Here is a 17,494-nt window from a genome sequence, read left to right on the forward strand (position 1 = left end):
GTTTTTTGCTTAGTTTGTTTTTGTTTTTCTTTTTCTTTTTTAGATTCAGTTTTTGGTAGTCATTTTAATGTTCATAGTTTTCATTTTCTTCTTTTTATTAAATAAGTCCCTTTAACATTTCATATAATAATGGCTTGGTGATGATGAACTCCTCTTGTTTTACCTTGTCTGGGAAGCACTTCATCTGCCCTTCCATTCTAAATGATAGCTTTGATGAATAGAGTAAACTTTGTTGTAGGCCCTTACTTTTCATCAGTTTGGATACTTTTTGCAAGCCCCTTCTTACCTGAAAAGTTTCTTTAGAGAAATCAGCTGAGAGTCTTATGGGAACTCCCCTTTATGTAACTCTCGGCTTTTCTCTTGCTGCTTTTAAGATTCTCTCTTTTTCTTTTAATTATGATGTGTCTTGGTGTATTTCTCTTTGGATTCAACTTGTTTGGGACTCTCTGTGCTTCCTGGACTTGTATGTCTATTTCCTTTGCCAAATTGGGGAAAGTTTCTCTCATTATTTTTTCACATAAGTTTTCGATTTCTTGCTCTTCCTCTTCTCCTTCTGGCATCCCCATGATTCAGATGTTGGCACTGTTTGAGATATACTAGAGTCTTCTTACACTCTTCTCATTTTTTTAAGTATATTTTATTGATTATGTTGTTACAGTAGTTACAATTTTTTCCCCTTTGCTTCACTCTGCCCAGGACACCCCTTCCCTCCAGCAATCCACCCCCCCTTACTTCATGTTCATAGGTTGTGCATATAAGTTCTTTGGCTTCACCCTTTCCTATTTTATTCTTAACTTTCCACTGTCTATTTTGTACCAACCAATTATGCTTATTAGTCCCTGCACCATATCCCCATTTCTCTTTCTCCCCCCTCCCAGGAGATAATCCTCCAAATGATCCCCTTACCTATGATTCTATTTCTACTCTGGTTTGCTTAGTTGGATTTTGTTTTTATTTTTTAGATTCAGTTGTTGATAGTTGTTGTCATTTTAGTGTTCATAGTATTGATCTCCTTTTTCTTAAGTCCTTTAACATTTTATATAATAATGGCTTGGTGATGATGAACTACTTTAGTTTCACCTTGCCTGGAAAGCACTTCATAGATGTATGCAAAAGTAAAGTGCAGGACTTCTGAGAAAAATTCCTTAAAAGGACCTCACTTAAACATATGCTTTTAGCCATCTTCCCATATTCTTACTCCTCAGTTCTGTAATAGGTATATGATAGCTGGCACCCTGGCAGCTAAATTGAACCCTATAGTTATGTTGAGAATAGAAGACATACTAAGATGGTGGAACACGAAAAATAAAAGGATGCCGGATAACTGCAATTCTAGTCCTAGAGAGCCTACACCTTGGCATCACTTATATGAGAGAATATTGTTTCCTATGTTTAAGCCACTGGAGTAGAGTTTTTGTTACCAAACACAATTTGTCAGCCAAACATAATTCTTACATGATACAGTGGCTATACCTAGGGGGCTGAGGGGAGAAAACTGTACAAAAGAATAGCAAAAAGGGAGAACATGGAGGCCAGAGAAAACCTTTCTGATGCACTGACATTTAATCTGATATCTAAAAGCTGAGTACATACTGGCCATCAGTATGGGTTAATCAAATACTAGAAATACTATTTTTAAAATGCCTGAGTAATATCCTGAAATCTGATAGAATGTTGTTCTTCCCATACTTTAATAAACATTTGTTGAATAATGAGGGCTGTGGGTAATTAGTAGTGACAAGGGCTGTTGGTGACAAAAGCTGAGGTAGGTAGTGGTACCCAAGGCAACAATTGGTAATCTTGGTGACCTGACTCTGCTATATGCACTCTCCCCCTTTTTCAAGGTGTAAACTTCAGGAGCTCTGCCCATTTTAGCCCAGGAGAAACCTAACTCAATGGAAAGCAAAAGTTTTCCACCAGGATCTAAATATTATTTCCCAAGCCATCCTAATCTCCCCCAAGTCCAGCACTATTACCCTGAAACAGTTCTAGTTGCTTCTCACCTCCCCAAAACAAAGTATCCCAAGATTAAATCTGAGACTCTAGAGAAATTAGGCTGAAAACAAGAGTGAACCCCATTCTCAGAAAGTCTAAAATTGGGCATGAAAGAAGTGTGGGGTCAGCAATCTTGGGTAAAGGTCATCTGACCGGAATTTGGGAGTATTTGGTTCATCAGCAAGATTTGAGATTTAATCCTAGCCAACCCCTTGTTCAGACATGAACTTATACAAATCACCTTACCTCCATGAACCTCAGTATTTTTTCATTTGTATAATGATGGTGAAAATAATAATGACACCCCTTTAATCTCTAAGAATAAAAATGTAAGTTTTCAGTTATTCTAATAACTTCTGGAAGGACATGTGGGTACACTTCATTACTAGAAAAATCTTTCAAAGAATGATTCTGGACACACAAGGAGTCTAGAAAGTGGTGCAAAACCATTATTTTCCTGACCTCTACCCATCCCATGAGTGGAAATCTTGGGTTCCTTCTCTCTCTGACCTACCCTCCCTTTCCTCCTCCCTGCACGCCAACCATCCACAACTTCATCTATCTTTTCTAGCTTCTCTTTCCCAGGGACCAGAGTGAAATCTCAAATGTGCAAAGAAAATATAGTTTCTTTATTTCTTTATAAATCATCAGCTTGCCTTCACAGATTAGTTGAATCCTGAAACTTATTTCAATGTAATAATTGAAACAATCCCTCTAGTTAAATGCTGATTCTATTAAAGCAAAGTGCTTAATTTATCAGATATCTTTCTTTGGACCACCACCCCTATCTCCTCTCCAAGGCCATGTATAAAGGACTGAGGTCAAGACTATGACCTCACGGAGGTGGCAGAGTCACATGTTTTGACTCCTCTTTGGTCCCTTCTGTGATGTGGTTGGGCTGGCCTGCTCCCAGGGCATGAATGGCAGAGCCACGGCTGTTTCTGAGGGGCCTTGGGTCAGTACCCATGACCCCAGCTCTCAAAGGCCTCTGTGCCTGACTGGAGACCCATCAGCCCACTTCTGCAGCAGTTTCCTACTGCTGCTGTAACAAACTAACAGAGATTCTTCCTTTCAAACTCCTGCCCTTCCTCATACCTCCCCCACTACCTCACAAGCCTATATTTTGGTTGGGGACCAAACCAAAACTATATTTCAACAATTAAAATTGACCAAGTATCTTGTTTCTCTAATGGCCATGTGCCCACCATCTGAAGCCTCCCCACCCACTGCTTCCTTCACTAAGTGCCAAGCTATCAAGGGAACAACATTTACAGGCATGGAAACACATCTGAAAATATTTCTAAAGAGTACCCCAATTTTTCTCATGTAGAAATATATATAAGCTGAAGAGGTAGGAAAGGGGGAATTAAGCTCGAGTCCAAAAAGAAAAGTGGTTAAAGAAGTTTCTAACAAAATCCTGAACTGAAAAGAGAAATGTTCTTCAAATGGTACATCTCGTGGTTATCACAATAGATCATAGTCATGGGGTGGGTGGGGAGGGGTCGCTTTAAGTTACAGACTGTGAGAGCAGTTCATGAGAGAGTGTTAGAAACTATTAGGCCTCTTGTTGCCACTTACAGATTGTCTAAAATCCCCTAACACAGCCTGTTGCTGAATCACTAAGTTTCTGAATTCATTTGGCTGAATATACTCTATACTTGAATTTAACAGCAAAGCAACTTTCCTTTGAGACATAGTGAGATAAGAGGATTTGGTCCATTATTAAAAATCCAATTCAGAGTCCCATCATTCACTGGACCAAATGACTGTCTTGTGCAAAGCACTTTCAACAGAGTTATGCACATTTTAATTATAGGAGAACAGGGAGGATTTGGTTCAATGGCCTCTACTTAAAAGACACAATACAATAGGAAACTCAGAGTGAGTGCTAAGGGCCAGAACTGGAAGACGGAAGTGAAAGAATGTAAGGACACATATACAGGCTTTCTTTGCAGGAATGCTTTATGTTGGATCACATACACCCCAAGCTACAGGATGTGGAAGAACTTAGGGACACTCAGATCAATTTTGTTTTCAAGTTAGAAAAGAAAGGAGATTTCTGAGACATAAACAGCATGCCGGTGTCAGCTTCTTCAGACTGGGTTGCAAAGATGTGACTGGGGTCTTGTCAAGGGAAGGTCCCCAGGGAGTGCTCACAATTTATACCCTCACTATTTTGTTCCATTTGCTGTCTTTCTAATACGATGTGGAATCTGTCACACAAGATTGTTTAAAAGTTCACTGAGCTTAATGCTGTGGGGATATGCCTATGATATATGGGTAAGTGGGAAAAAAAGCAGCTTAAAATACAGTCTCTACTACAGAATTCTAATCTTATTGAAAGCATGTCTGTAGCTATGCTTTATATATGTGAGTATGTTAGGAGTAAAGACATAAAAATCTTAAAGCATAAGGCCCAGGAGTGATCTTTTAACTTGTTTTCATCTATCCTTTTATACTTCCCAACTTTTTCACAATCTATGTATATTGCTATTATTATTCTAAAAATAAAGATTATTTAAGATAAAAAGTTATGTAAGCCTCTTACTAGAGACAACAAAACTTAAATTCTCTCCATCTCCTACTCCTTTAGCATACCATCCTACATTCCAATGAATTAAAACCACACTATATAGAGGAAAAGAGAGAGGGGCAAGAATTATTGTATGAACTCCCAATAACTCTGGTAACAGAAGGCTTATTGTAGCTGCAGAGCTTGGCAGATCCGGAAAGTCTAGTATGAAGTGGGTCACCCTTTTGCTGGAAACCTGCTCTTCTCTCTTTGGGGGATAGAAGGCACTCACCCAGAGCCCTTTGCTGGATCTAGGTGACCAAGGATATTTGATTATAGGATGACGAGGCCAAGACCCTGGTCTAGACTAGTTGGGTCTTTAAGGTGTCAGGTGTGAAGCAGGGAGAGTGAAGTCACAGCTTGTGTTTGCTCAGCTTGGCCAGTTCTGTTTTGCAGGTGGTGTGTGGAGGATGGAACGTCCACTGCGGCTCTGAGCACAGCAAGCCAGATCAGGCACAGCTGGCTCCCATAGCTATCGTCTCTGGGAGGACAACACCCTGCCCAATACCAGGCTTCCAGAACGGTGTCCCACCCCTACTCTGATTCAGGTCGTCGTCGGCAGCCGTCCGTCTCGAGAGACGATGGTGTAGCTGCCGTCCGTCTCGAGAGACGATGGTGTAGCTTCTTAAGAGTCTATCTGCACCGCCGAGAATGGCTGTGCAGTCCGACTCGGGAGTGACACGGTATCTGTCTCCTCCCGTGTTGAATCGACATCTTGCGATGACGCTGGAGTGCCCTCTCCAGTGAAGCTGAAGCTACAGAGCCTGGGCAGGGTGATATGGAGGGTCTGCTGTTGCCCATGCAGCAGACCCCCCCTCTCTTCGCAGCTGAAGGGTCCAAGGGAAAGACGGAGTCAATACGGCTTGGCTTCAGGTGCGCCGCAGGAGTTGCCAGTGTTGACTACAACGTCAAACCGCCTTAGGGACTCTGGCTCCGGATTTTCTGTCGGGGTTTACTCCCTTAGCCTTTCCCCTGAAAAGGTATGCCGCAAGGCAGCGGAGGTTTTTTGGAGTCAGAGTTTTCCTTCTCTGATGTGCCCTGACTGGGAGATCGAACCAGCGACACTTAGCTCGCAGGCCGACGCTCAATCCACTGAGCCAAACCAGCCAGACATCTGATTCAGGTACTATGGTATAATGAAAAGAGCACAACAGAAGTGGAATTACTAAGTTGGACCTGTTACCTCCTAGTTGCGCAAACTTGGGTAATCACTTAGCTTCTTGAACCCGGGTCCTTATCTGTAAAATTGGAAGGAATATAATAAGGATCTGATTAAGTTGTGAGAGCACGTATATTAGAAATACTCTGCATTGTATAACAGGTTTGTCATGAGGGAATGGGGTCTAGCTTTCTGCACCCTCTTTTCCATCATGGCAGGACCTGGGAGACAAGAGTCACAGTCTTAAGCCACTGGGACAAAGAAATCCCTGCCCATGTTTGCTATGTAATCTGCCACCCTCACAATATGTGCTACCTTCTAGCAAACAACCCACTTGTACACCTGCCCCACCCTCGATCCAATGATAATGATGATCTCTAACAGTTGTAGAGGAAGTTGAAATGGACAAAAGACACCAAACTGAGCTGTGAGACAACCATCCTGGATCCCCAGCAAGGGTGAGTGGCTGAGAACTCGCCCCCAACATGAGGAGGGCATGAGAGGGCTGTGGAACAGGTGGGTTGGAAAAATGACTTTCGAAGAATTTGCTTGTTTGGCACTCCAGCCCTCCCTAAAGAGGAAGAATAGGGATCAGGTCCGCTGCACCTCACTTTAAGCGAGCAGAGCTTTAAGAACACTCAGATGCAAGCATGAATCTTTTATAGACTGAGGACAGGGACAGGGTGGGCTGGTGTCAGACTCCAGGTGAGAAATCTAAAAGATGAAGGAAAGCCTGCAGAGTGCTGACAAACAGGGGGCAAATGCCTGCACTGGGAAAGGCTTGCCTCCCAGAATCTGTTGGGGCAAACATATCTAGAAGTTTCTCAGGACCTGCTCTGGGTTGGGCAAGTGTGGGGGCAAGTGGGGTTTTGAGCTGCTGTCCACCTAAGAGATAGAGGTAGACTTCTGGGGTCCTAGGGTCTGGGGAGTGCAAATTAGAGCTGCTTCTGCCCAAATCAAGGCAACTGTAGATGAAACTCCCTAGGGATGAATGGATGGGGTGGAAAAGGGATTTCTGAAGAATCCACAAAAGCACACTGGAGAAACAAGTCAGCATCTCTAATGCTAGAGAGCTCGGAACCAGTTAATGAGAGTGAGTGCGAGAAGTATAAGAATGTTCCTGCTCCCCGCATGTCTCCTCCCAGTGAGGTCAGGAGCAACTGCTGGTGAGTGTGTGTGGTGGTGGTGGGGGTGCTGGGGGGCGCTGAGAAAGAAAGAAAGCTGACCTCTTTCCTATCCTGTGCATGCAGACCTTGACTGCAGCCAGTGTCCCTGAACAGAGATGGAAGATTAAAGTGCTGACCAATATAAAAGAGTCCATATTCTGATTTCTAAACACGAACATGACTCCACAGATTTGCACTGCCTCAGAGTGACAAGAAAGTCTTAAGGCTTTTCATTCAGATGCATGGGGCAATGGGAGAAAAAACAAAACTGCTTTGGGATTACACCCCAGGAATTGCTTATTCCATATATCGATGTACTAACTACAAGTTTGCTGAGCACTACTGAGCACTGTAGCAAGCACTAGTCCAAGCACTTCACTTTTATTAAATAATTTAAGTCTTAAGACAACCATATGATGTATTATCCTCATGTCACTGATGAGGGAACCGAGGCACAGACAAGTTAAGTAACTTGTCCAAAATTCGCAGAGGTTCGGTTCAAACATAGATTCATCCTTCAAGCCTTGACTACATCTCTTCTCCCAGGCTGTTGTCTTTGATCTCTTCAGGATCCCATAGCAGAACCCTTCTCATGTAGAATTGCGATTGTTTTGGTGCTAATGTCCTCAGTCATGATAATCTTCTTCAGGACAAGAGCTACATCTCTCATTTTTTATGGGGCAGGACCAAAATCCAAAACATTGTGTTTCAGTTCATGCCTGGCCCTACCATCTGCTCATGAGAGCTTAGACTCTACATGCTCATGTATTGCCTGGGCCCACGTGGTCCTTTGGGGTTTTGTCACAGGCAGTTGAAAGCAGGGACAGTTTGGAGCAGAAGCAGCCTGAAGTCCAGTCCCTGGAAAAGGTTCAGGGAGATTGGAAGAGACATGGGACAACTGTGCGGTGTAAAGTGGAGAACAGAGAAAAAGGTGCTCTAAGATAAGTGCCAAAATCCCATTTAGGGGTGTTCAAGAATCACATATACATATTTGCTTTAAATTACATTTTTGGTGTCTATATTGTGACTTTGGCTGTGGTGGTGATTTATTTCATTTTGTTTGTTTCTAACATTGCTCTGAGGCTGAACTACATCTTGGCTTCCTAGTCTGGGGAATATCTATATTAACTAGTGCCTGACACATAGTAGGTGTTCGGTAAATGATCACTGAGTTAAATTTTAAGTTAATTGCAAAACACACTGTAAATCAAACCCACTGCCTGTTTCTGAATGATAATGGTGCTGGGGGAGGAGCTGGCCACAGAGCCACAGATAAAAGCATTGATGTGGCAGCCTTTGGGCAACTTAGCCTCATCTGCAACTCCCCAAACTAACTGGTGTGTGATTCACGGTTTTGGTGGGGCAGCTGACAAGAGGCTGGGCTAGTGTTGAAAATGTCAGAGCTTGGATAGAATGGGTGGATATAACCTGGCCCCAAGACCTAAAGTTCAAATGAACAGTTGCCCCTCATGGTGGTGTAAGTCAGAGGTGAGGGCGGGAGATTTAACCTCCCACACTCCTAGCTTTGTCTATCACCTCAACCTGGCTACAGGGCATCCTTTCAGCCCTTTTTGATTAACTTTGATTTACCATTTTCTACTTCTAGGTGGCTTTTGACAACACCCACTCTTTGAAATGGTCTGCCCAAAGGATTTCAAGAGGTCAGCATCTTGCATTGGGTATTTTATAAAAGAGCTCTTCTTTTCTACATGTGGAGCCCAGCTGGGGGGAGGTATTTTGCCAGAGAAGCCAGCCTTGAAGTATCCATGTAACACATAATCAATTCAAGATGATTCCTGTTTTTCCCACTTCGTTGGGGGGATTTCTCTGACACTGTGGAGCAGAGGGGCCATTGAGAGGGGTGGAAGCACTTCCTGCTGGGAGATCAGTTCAAAATCTTATCATGGCCAGCCTTGAAAATAAGGCCAAGAGGGATTCTCTTTATTTATAGCAGGAGAGTTGAGCCCTCAAGAATAAGTGTGTACTCACCAGAAATCTCTAATGAGGACCAGAACTGGCATCCTTAGATATCTTTAGTTTTATAGGTCTCCAGCACAGCCTTTAAGATAACTGCTAAAAGACCTCAGTCCACAGAAGTTACCAGCTTCCAACTAAACTCACCCTTGGGACATTGCTAATGTTAAGGAAGAAATGCCTCGAGTAGAAAAGTCCATCAGACAAACTAAAGAGGAAGAAGGGAGACCTCAGACTGTCCCTGCTGCCACTAGGGAAAAATTTCTTCTCTCCTGCACATTTTCAAGAATGCCAGGACAGTGACCTTAGTTCTTTTAACTAGCCTAGGAAGAGATTCTTTGCAAACACAAACAACAGAAAAATATTGTTATTAATATAAACAAGCACTTTGCTGACTTTGATCAAAATGGGTTTTGTTTTGTATTTTTCAGTGTTCCATACAATTTTATATTCTCCCTTCAACCATAATAATATGATATCCAAATTTTGTTTTAATTGGAGCATCTGTACACACAGGCTTGTCCAACACACTTATAAGACAAAGCAAATGCTGCATCTTGAAATGGTCCCACCATGGACCCTCTGCTCATCCAACCCAAGTCACCCCCTTGCCTGTCTTTATCATCACTCTATCATGTGGCCACTTCATTGACTCTCATTCCAGACTTTAACATTTCCAAGGCTCCCATGATTTTTCCATGTTTTTCACATAACATGTGTCTGACCCTGAGATTTCTTTTCAGATTTGTCACTCTCTGCCCTGGCCAATATGGCTCAGTTGGTTGGGCGTCACCCTGCAGACTGAAAGGTAATGGGTGGATTCCCAGTCAGGACACATGCCTGTGTTGCAGGTTTGGTCCCCAGTCTGGGTTGTGGGTTCAGTCCCCACTTGGAGCATGTGCAAGAGCAACCGATTTATGTTTCTTCTCACACTGATGTTTCATTCCCTAATTTTCTCCCTCCCTTCCCCTCTCTCTAGAATCAATAAAAGAAAATAACTTTCTTTTTCAAAAGAACTGTCATTCCCATATGCTGCTCCCTCTTTCCTCCCTTTTCCAGACCCATTTTTTCCTTTGTGTGGCAACTGTCTGGTCAAAATGGTTTTAAATGTTGATACAAATGGTAAGAAACAGGGATTATGTTTTCCAACTTGGTATAATTTCAGCAGAAATTTTATGTCTACTTTCTTGTGGAATGTAGTTCTTCTTAATGTAACATGGTACTTTTTGAGGCAGAGAATAAATAAGTATCTCCTGAGATGGATATTTATAAATTATGGCAGCCATCCTATGCCTGGGGACAGCCCAAGCTCACCTAAGAGGAATCAGCATAACCCTGAAAATCATATCTAGGGTCTCTTCTTTTTTTTCTTGTTATATTTTATTGATTATGTTGTTATAGTAGTTCCAATTTTTTCCCCTTTGCTCCCCTCTGCCCAGAAGCCCCCTTCCCTCCAATAATCCCACCGCCCTTAGTTCGTGTCCATGGGTCATGTATATAAGTTCTTTGACTTCACCCTTTCCTATATTATTCTTAACTTCCCCCTGTCTATTGTGTACCAGCCAATTATGCTCCTTAATCCCTGCACCATATCCCCATTTCTCCCCTGCCCCCCTCCCAGCTGATAACCCTCCAAATGATTCCCATACCTATGATTCTGTTTTCATTCTGGTTTGCTTAGTTGGATTTTGTTTTCATTTTTTAGATTCAGTTGTTGATAGTTGTGAGTTTGTTGTCATTTTAGTGTTCATAGTTTTGATCTTTTTATTAAGTAAGTCCCTTTTACATTTCATATAATAATGGCTTCGTGATGTTGAGCTCCTTTAGCCTTCACCTTGTCTGGGAAGCACTTCATCTGTCCTTCCATTCCAAATTGTAGCCTTGCTGGATAGAGTAATCCTGGTTGCAGGTTGTCTTTCATCACATTGAATACTCCTTGCCAGTCCCTTCCTGCCTGCAAAGTGTCCTCTGAGAAATCAGCTGATCGTCCTGTAGGCACCTCCCTCTAAGCAATTCTCCTCCTCTCTCTTGCTACCCCCAGGACTCTCTCTTTAGCTTTCACCTTTGGCATCTCAGTCATGATGTGTCCTGGTGTGGTCCCCTCTCGATCCAGCTTGCCCGGGACCCTCCGTGCTTCCCAGACCTGTATGTCCATCTCCTTCACAAAATTTGGGAAATTTTCCTCATTTTTTTCAAGTCTCACTTCCTCATTCTGCACTGGTTGACTGTTTTTTTCTTCCTTATGTTCCAAATCATTGATTTGAATCCCAGTTTCCTTCCCTTCACCATTGGTTTTGTGTGGATTTTTCTGTGTTTCACTTAGCATAGCCTTCACTTCTTCTCTTATGCATTTGCCACACTCAAGCATATCTGTCAAGTCTGTGAGCATCTTTATCACGTGTTTTTAATTCTGCATCTGTTAAGTTGTCTATCTCCTCATTTGTGAGGTTGGCTATCTCCTTGTCACCTAGTTCTCCCACTGGAACCTTGATCCATTCCCCCTTTTGGGCCATACTTCTCTGTTTCCTCATTTTGACAGGCTGCCATGTTTGTGTTTCATCTCAGATAGAGCTGTCGCTTCTGTTTCATTGTATGGGGCTGAGCCTTAGGGATTCGTCAGTACAAGGCAACCTGTTTCACCATGTTGTGGCACTGTATAGTGGGGGAGGGATCCTAGAGGGAACAATGCCACCTGCCCAACACTCGCCCCTTTTCCAGGTACCTCTCCCATTTCTGCACCAGACTGGCGCCCCTCTAGCTGCTGCCCTGGCTGTCGTTACCAGAGTGGGTGGGTCTACGGACCCTTTAAACAAATGGACTCTGCTGAGAGATCAGCAGTTTCTGTCTCTGCCCCAACCCCCACTGGTCTGCACAGTCAGAAGCAATGAGGTTTGATTTTCCCCAGTGCTGGGACCATGAGCTGTGTGGTCTGGTGAGGAGCTGGTAAAAGCCCCCAGGTGTGCCTCCCAATTTTTCAAAACATCTGACTGACTTCCGGCCAAGATGGAGGCATAGACTGACATGCTCCATCTCCCTCCACAACTAAGAAGGAATACAACTACTGCAAAACCAGAAATAACCAGAAGTTCTAGAAAATAAAGCTACATGGAAGTCCAACTTATTAAGTTATAAAGAAGTGGTGCTTGTCTGGATGGGTAGGAGGGGTGAAGCTGGGGCAGAGAGATCAAGCTGTGCTGGAGGCAGCAGCTGCAGCGACGGGTGGCGGGATCCGGTAAGCACAGACACCCGTATTTAAGGGGAGGAGAGAAGCACCCGGGAACCAACCCCGGCTGCAGACTAAACCCGTCAGCTCACGATTCTGATGCCAGGGAATGCAGACCTCCATTGCCTTGGACTGTGAGGCCCGGAGGGCATGGGGATGGAGGAGGAGGCTCCCTGTCTCTCAGAGGAGAGCGAACAGCAGGAATCCATCTTGGACCCCTGCCCCCACACAAAGTGTCACAGTGTGGTGAGAAGGGTTGCCCGATAGTGTGGAGTGCACAGGGTTCTTCCCCCAATAGTGTAGAAGAGGTGACAGCCCCGCCCTAGAAGGGAAGATAAATGAAAACAATCAGGATGGCAGGAATCATGATTGAAATACCAATCACGCAGCTAACCAAAAAGCAAATATGTGAATTAACTGATGAACAAATAGAAAATCTTTCTGAGGCCCAGTTCAGAGTTATAGTCACAAGGCAGCTTACAGAATTAACAAAAGATATTGAACAAGACGGGGAAGGAATGAAGGCTAGTCCTGCTGAAATGAACAAAAACACATATGAAACTAGTGGTGAGGGAATGAAAACCTGAGATCAAATCAACAAATTGGAACATAGGGAGGGAACAAACAGTCAACCAGTACAGAAACAGGAAACAAAAAGTGAGGAATGTGAGGAGAGGCTCAGAAACCTCTGAGACAGCTATAAGCGAATGAACATTGAAATTATAGGGTTGCGAGAGGGCAAAGAAGAAGAACTAGAAATTGAAAAATTATGTGAAAAAATATTGAAGCAGAAATTTTCTAACTTGGGGAAGAAAATAGACTTACAGGTCCAGGAAGCACAGAGAGTTCCAGATAAACTGGACCCAGGGAGAACCACACCAAGACACATTACAATCAAAATGTCAAAAATTAAAGATAATGAGAGAATCTTAAAAGCAACAAGAGAGAAGAAAAGAATTATGTACAAAGGGGTCCCAATTAGACTATTAGCTGATTTCTCAAAGGAGACTCTACAGGCAAGAAGGGACTGGCAAGAAATATTCAAAATAATGAAAATCAAATACCTACAGCCACAATTACTCTATCCAGCGAAACTGTCATTCAGAATAGAAAGGCAGAGAAAGTGCTTCCAGGACAAAGTAAAACTGAAGAAGTTCATTATATCCAAACCACTGTTATATGAGATGTTAAAGGGACTTGTTTAGAAGAAGGAGGATCAAAACTATGAACATTAAAATGAAAACTGTGTCACAACAACTAACAACAGAAGTTAGGGAAGCGAAACAAAGGCAAACTAAGTAGGCAACAAGAGGGGAAAAAGAATTATAGGTATGGGGAACATATTGGGGGGAGGTCAGCGGGGATGGGGAAGGGAGAAAAGGGAGGGAGATGATGCAGGAATTAAGAAGCATAGTAGGAGGGAATGGAGTAGACAGGAAGATGTTGAGAAGAACTATATGCACAACTAATGGGCACGAACTAAAGGGAGCGACAACTGAAGGGGGGGTCACAGGGTGGAGGGGAGCAGAGGGAAAAGAAGTTGGGACAACTGTAACAGCATAATCAATAAATAAAAAAACATACATATATATATATATATATATTTTTTTTTTTTTTTTAAGTTGACTGCATTTTCTGCCAGCCTGCCGCTGCCGCTCTGCCGCCGCCACCACACTGCATCCTCTCCGCCCTGGCTCTGCCCCTTCTGCCTGTCTGGATCAGTATTTCTTCTTTATGTCTTTTTTTTGCTGGACTTCCATGTAGTTTGATTTTTCTGGAACTTCTGTGTTTTTTTTTTAGTTTTGAGGTGGCTGTATTCCTTCTTAGTTGTGGAGGGAGATGCAGCGTGTCTGTCTATGCCTTCATCTTGGCCGGAAGTCCTAGGGTCTCTTCTTAGTTACGCGAATTACTGGGAAGTTATACAGAGCCAGAAAGCATTGCTACCCAGAGGGAAGGAGACAGTGTTGTTCTGAACAACAAATACCAAAAGACATGGTCAGCGGTTCTCTGAGGACAGAGTGGGCCCACTTTCATGTTTCAAAACAGTATAATAAATGGCAAGTATGACACATGCTTCAGAATGGCACTTACCAGGAAAGCCAGGGAAGGCTGGTAGAAGACCCCAGCTCAGGCCAGAAAAAGCGCACAATCATGCTGGTATAGGCGTAGTAGGCATAAGCTGACCTCCCCATCTCAAGACACCGCCACCAGCACAGCTGCCATGCTTGGGGACTATGGGTGAGCACAGACGTGTGCACTTAAGCACCTTGGCTGAGCACGGTTCTGAATGCGGAGCAGGGCTGTCATCTTTCAACCAACCACTGAGGCCAGTGCAGGATAAAGACCAGCCAGGGAACCCCCTCAGGGGAGGATCAAACAATACAAGATGCATCTCCAACAGCGACACTGTGTGACAGCAATGAGTTACTGCGGGAGTGGTCAATCAGGCTCTGTTCCTGCTAAGCCTGCAGAGAAGCAGGACTAAATCCCTACCCCTTTTTAAATAAGGCCCTGGGATCATTCACCTTGTGCCCAATCCTCAAAATTGTTATGTGTATAAGTATGTGAATAGCTTTTAGATGTATTGATTTATGGATTATTTAGACTGAATTTCTGGCCTCTGAGTAGGTCAGGGCTACTCTCAAAATGGCACCATTTTTAGAGGGTCTCAGGCAGTCTTTCTGGGACAGCCACCGGCAGCAACAGGATATACACTGCTGGAAAAATACAGTTCTTCTGCTGACTGGTGGCAAAGGACCCGATGTTCCCTGGATCCCACTGGCTGCAAGAATCATATCAGACCCCTTCTCTTCAGCCCCAAGTCTGCCCTGTGGCTGGAGGTCCTGTTTTTATTTTCAAGGGGTCTCAAGAGGACTGCAGATGCCATTGCCACTTTCTTATGTCTTACTTGTATACAGTGAGTCTGCACTCCCTGTGCAGAGAGGTAATCTAGCTGCTCCTGGGTCACTGGGGACTGGGAAATCAGGTTTCAAGAAGACAAGCATAAAGACAAATGTCACATAACTTTCTTCCCTAAAGTAGCAGAAAGTGACCTAACAAGAGACCAAGTAGGCTGAGCTAACCTTTGGTATTCTTTTTTCTTTTTAAGTATATTTTTATTGATTGTGTTGTTATGGTAGTTCTAATTTTTTTCCCCTTTTCTCCCCTCTGCCCAGTCCCCCCTTTCCTCCAGCAATCCCACCCTTTTTAGTTCATGTCCATGGGTCATGCATATAAGTTCTTTGACTTCACCATTCCCTACATTATTATTAACAGCCCCCTGTCTATTTTGTACCAACCAATCATGCTTCTTAGTCCCTGCACCATTTCCCCATTTCTCCCCCTATCCCTCTCAGTTGATAACCCTCAAATGACCCCCATACCTATGATTCTGTTCCTATTCTGGTTTGCTTAGTTGGATTTTGTTTTTATTTTTTACGTTCAGTTGTTGATAGTTGTGAGTTCATTGTCATTTTAGTGTTCATAGTTTTGATCTTCTTTTTGTTAAGTAAGTCCCTTTGACATTTAATATAATAACGACTTGGTGATGATGAGCTCCTTTAGCTTCACCTTGTCTGGGAAGCACTTCATCTGCCCTTCCATTCCAAATGCCAGCTTTGCTGGATACAGTAATCTTGGTTGCAGGTTGCTTTTCATCACATTGAATACTCCTTGCCAGTCCCTTCCTGCCTGCAAAGTGTCCTCTGAGAAATCAGCTGACAGTCCTATAAGCAACCCCTATAGGCAACTCTCCACCTCTCTCTTGCTGTCCCCAGGACTCTCTCTTTAGCTTTCACCTTTGGCATCTGTCATGATGTGTCCTGGTGTGGCCCCCTCTGGGTCCAGCTTGCCCAGGACCCTCCGTGCTTCCTGGACCTGTATGTCCATCTCCTTCAGATAATTTGGAAAGTTTTCCTCATTTTTTTCAATTCTTGCTTCCTCATTCTGCACTGGTTGACTATTTTTTCCTTCCTTATGTTTCAAGTCATTTATTTGAACCCCAGTTTCCTTCCCTTCACTATTGGTTTTGTGTGGATTTTTCTGCGTTTCACTTAGCATAGCCTTCACTTCTTCTCTTATGCGTTTCCCATACTCAAGCATATCTGTCAAGCCTGTGAGCATCTTTATCACCAGTGTTTTAAATTCTGCATCTGTTAGGTTGTCCATCTCCTCATCTCTGAGGTTGGCTATCTCCTTGTCGCTTAGTTCTCCCACTGGAACATTGATCCATTCCCCTTTTTGGGCCATACTTCTCTGTTTCCTCATTCTGACAGGCCCCTTTGTTTGTTTGCCTCCCTGTCCCAGGTAAGAGCTGTCGCTCCTGTTACGTTGTAAGGGGTGGAGCCTTAGGGATTCATCAGTACAGGGCGACCTGTTTCACCACGTTGTAGCGCTGTATGTGGGGGAGGGGTCCAAGAGGGAACAATACCACCTGCCCAACACTCGCCCCTTTTCCAGGCACCTCTCCCACTTCCGCACTGGACTGGTGCCCCTCTAGCTGCTGCCCTGGCCATTGTTCCCAGAGTGGGTGGGCCTGCAGATGTTCTAGGACCATTGGGGCCCTTTAAACAAGTGGACTCTGCTGACACTGGCAGTTTCTGCCTCTTCTCCAACTCCCACTGGTCTGCACAGTTAGAGCAATGAGGCTTGATTTTCCCCAGTGCTGGGACCTTGGGCTGCATGGTCTGGTGAGGAGCTGGGAACACTCCTCAGGTGTGCCTCCTGACTTTTTAAACCATGTGACTGCTCTTTCCACTGGCCTGTTGCTGCTGAAACCACCACACCACATCCTCTCCACTGTGGATCCACCCCTCCTACCTCTCTGGATGAGTATTTCTTTTTTATATCTTTGTTTGCTGGACTTCCATGTAGTTTGATTTACTGGAACTTCTGGTTGTTTCTAGTTTTGAGGTAGTTGTAATCCTTCTTAGTTGTGGAGGGAGACGCTGTGTGTCTGTCTATGCGTCCATCTTGGCCGGAAGTCTCTATTCTACTCACCTTTGGTATTCTTATACTTCTTAGTCACACAGGGTGGCCACCACTTAAAGATGAAGTTTCCATGGGGAAAAGGAAGTGAACTTACCATGCAAATTAAATGGAAAGTTATTTGAAGGAAGAATAGGCAACACTCTACCATTTGTTTCCCTCCCTCCAGTCACAGACCCATAGCTTTCCATTCCATCCATCTCACTGTGTTTTGCCCTTAACTCAAAAACACAAAGCCCCTGTGAACACCAGGAATGTTGGTTGTCCCAGAAGACTGTGAATGAATATGGGATTATTCAGGCCTTGCCACCTGTTTTAGCTTGACTTCCCTAGAAAGTAGAATCTGAAGCAGAGGGTCATATGCTTCAAACTTTGTTAGGGAGTATAATCCCCTAAGGATTCAGGGAGCAAGAGTCTGG

The 17,494-nt window shown here is 43.8% G+C and overlaps 1 pseudogene; it reads right to left on the reverse strand.

Annotated features, from left to right (window-relative positions):
- Window positions 1–9,311: 9,311 nt before the first annotated feature.
- On the reverse strand, window positions 9,312–14,396 carry LOC149996132 (peptidyl-prolyl cis-trans isomerase NIMA-interacting 4 pseudogene; annotated as a pseudogene).
- Between the last annotated feature and the right edge of the window lie 3,098 nt (window positions 14,397–17,494).

Source organism: Furipterus horrens, unplaced genomic scaffold (genome assembly GCF_987537825.1).
Source record: "Furipterus horrens unplaced genomic scaffold, mFurHor1.1.pri manual_scaffold_12, whole genome shotgun sequence".
Classification (NCBI taxonomy): domain Eukaryota; kingdom Metazoa; phylum Chordata; class Mammalia; order Chiroptera; family Furipteridae; genus Furipterus; species Furipterus horrens.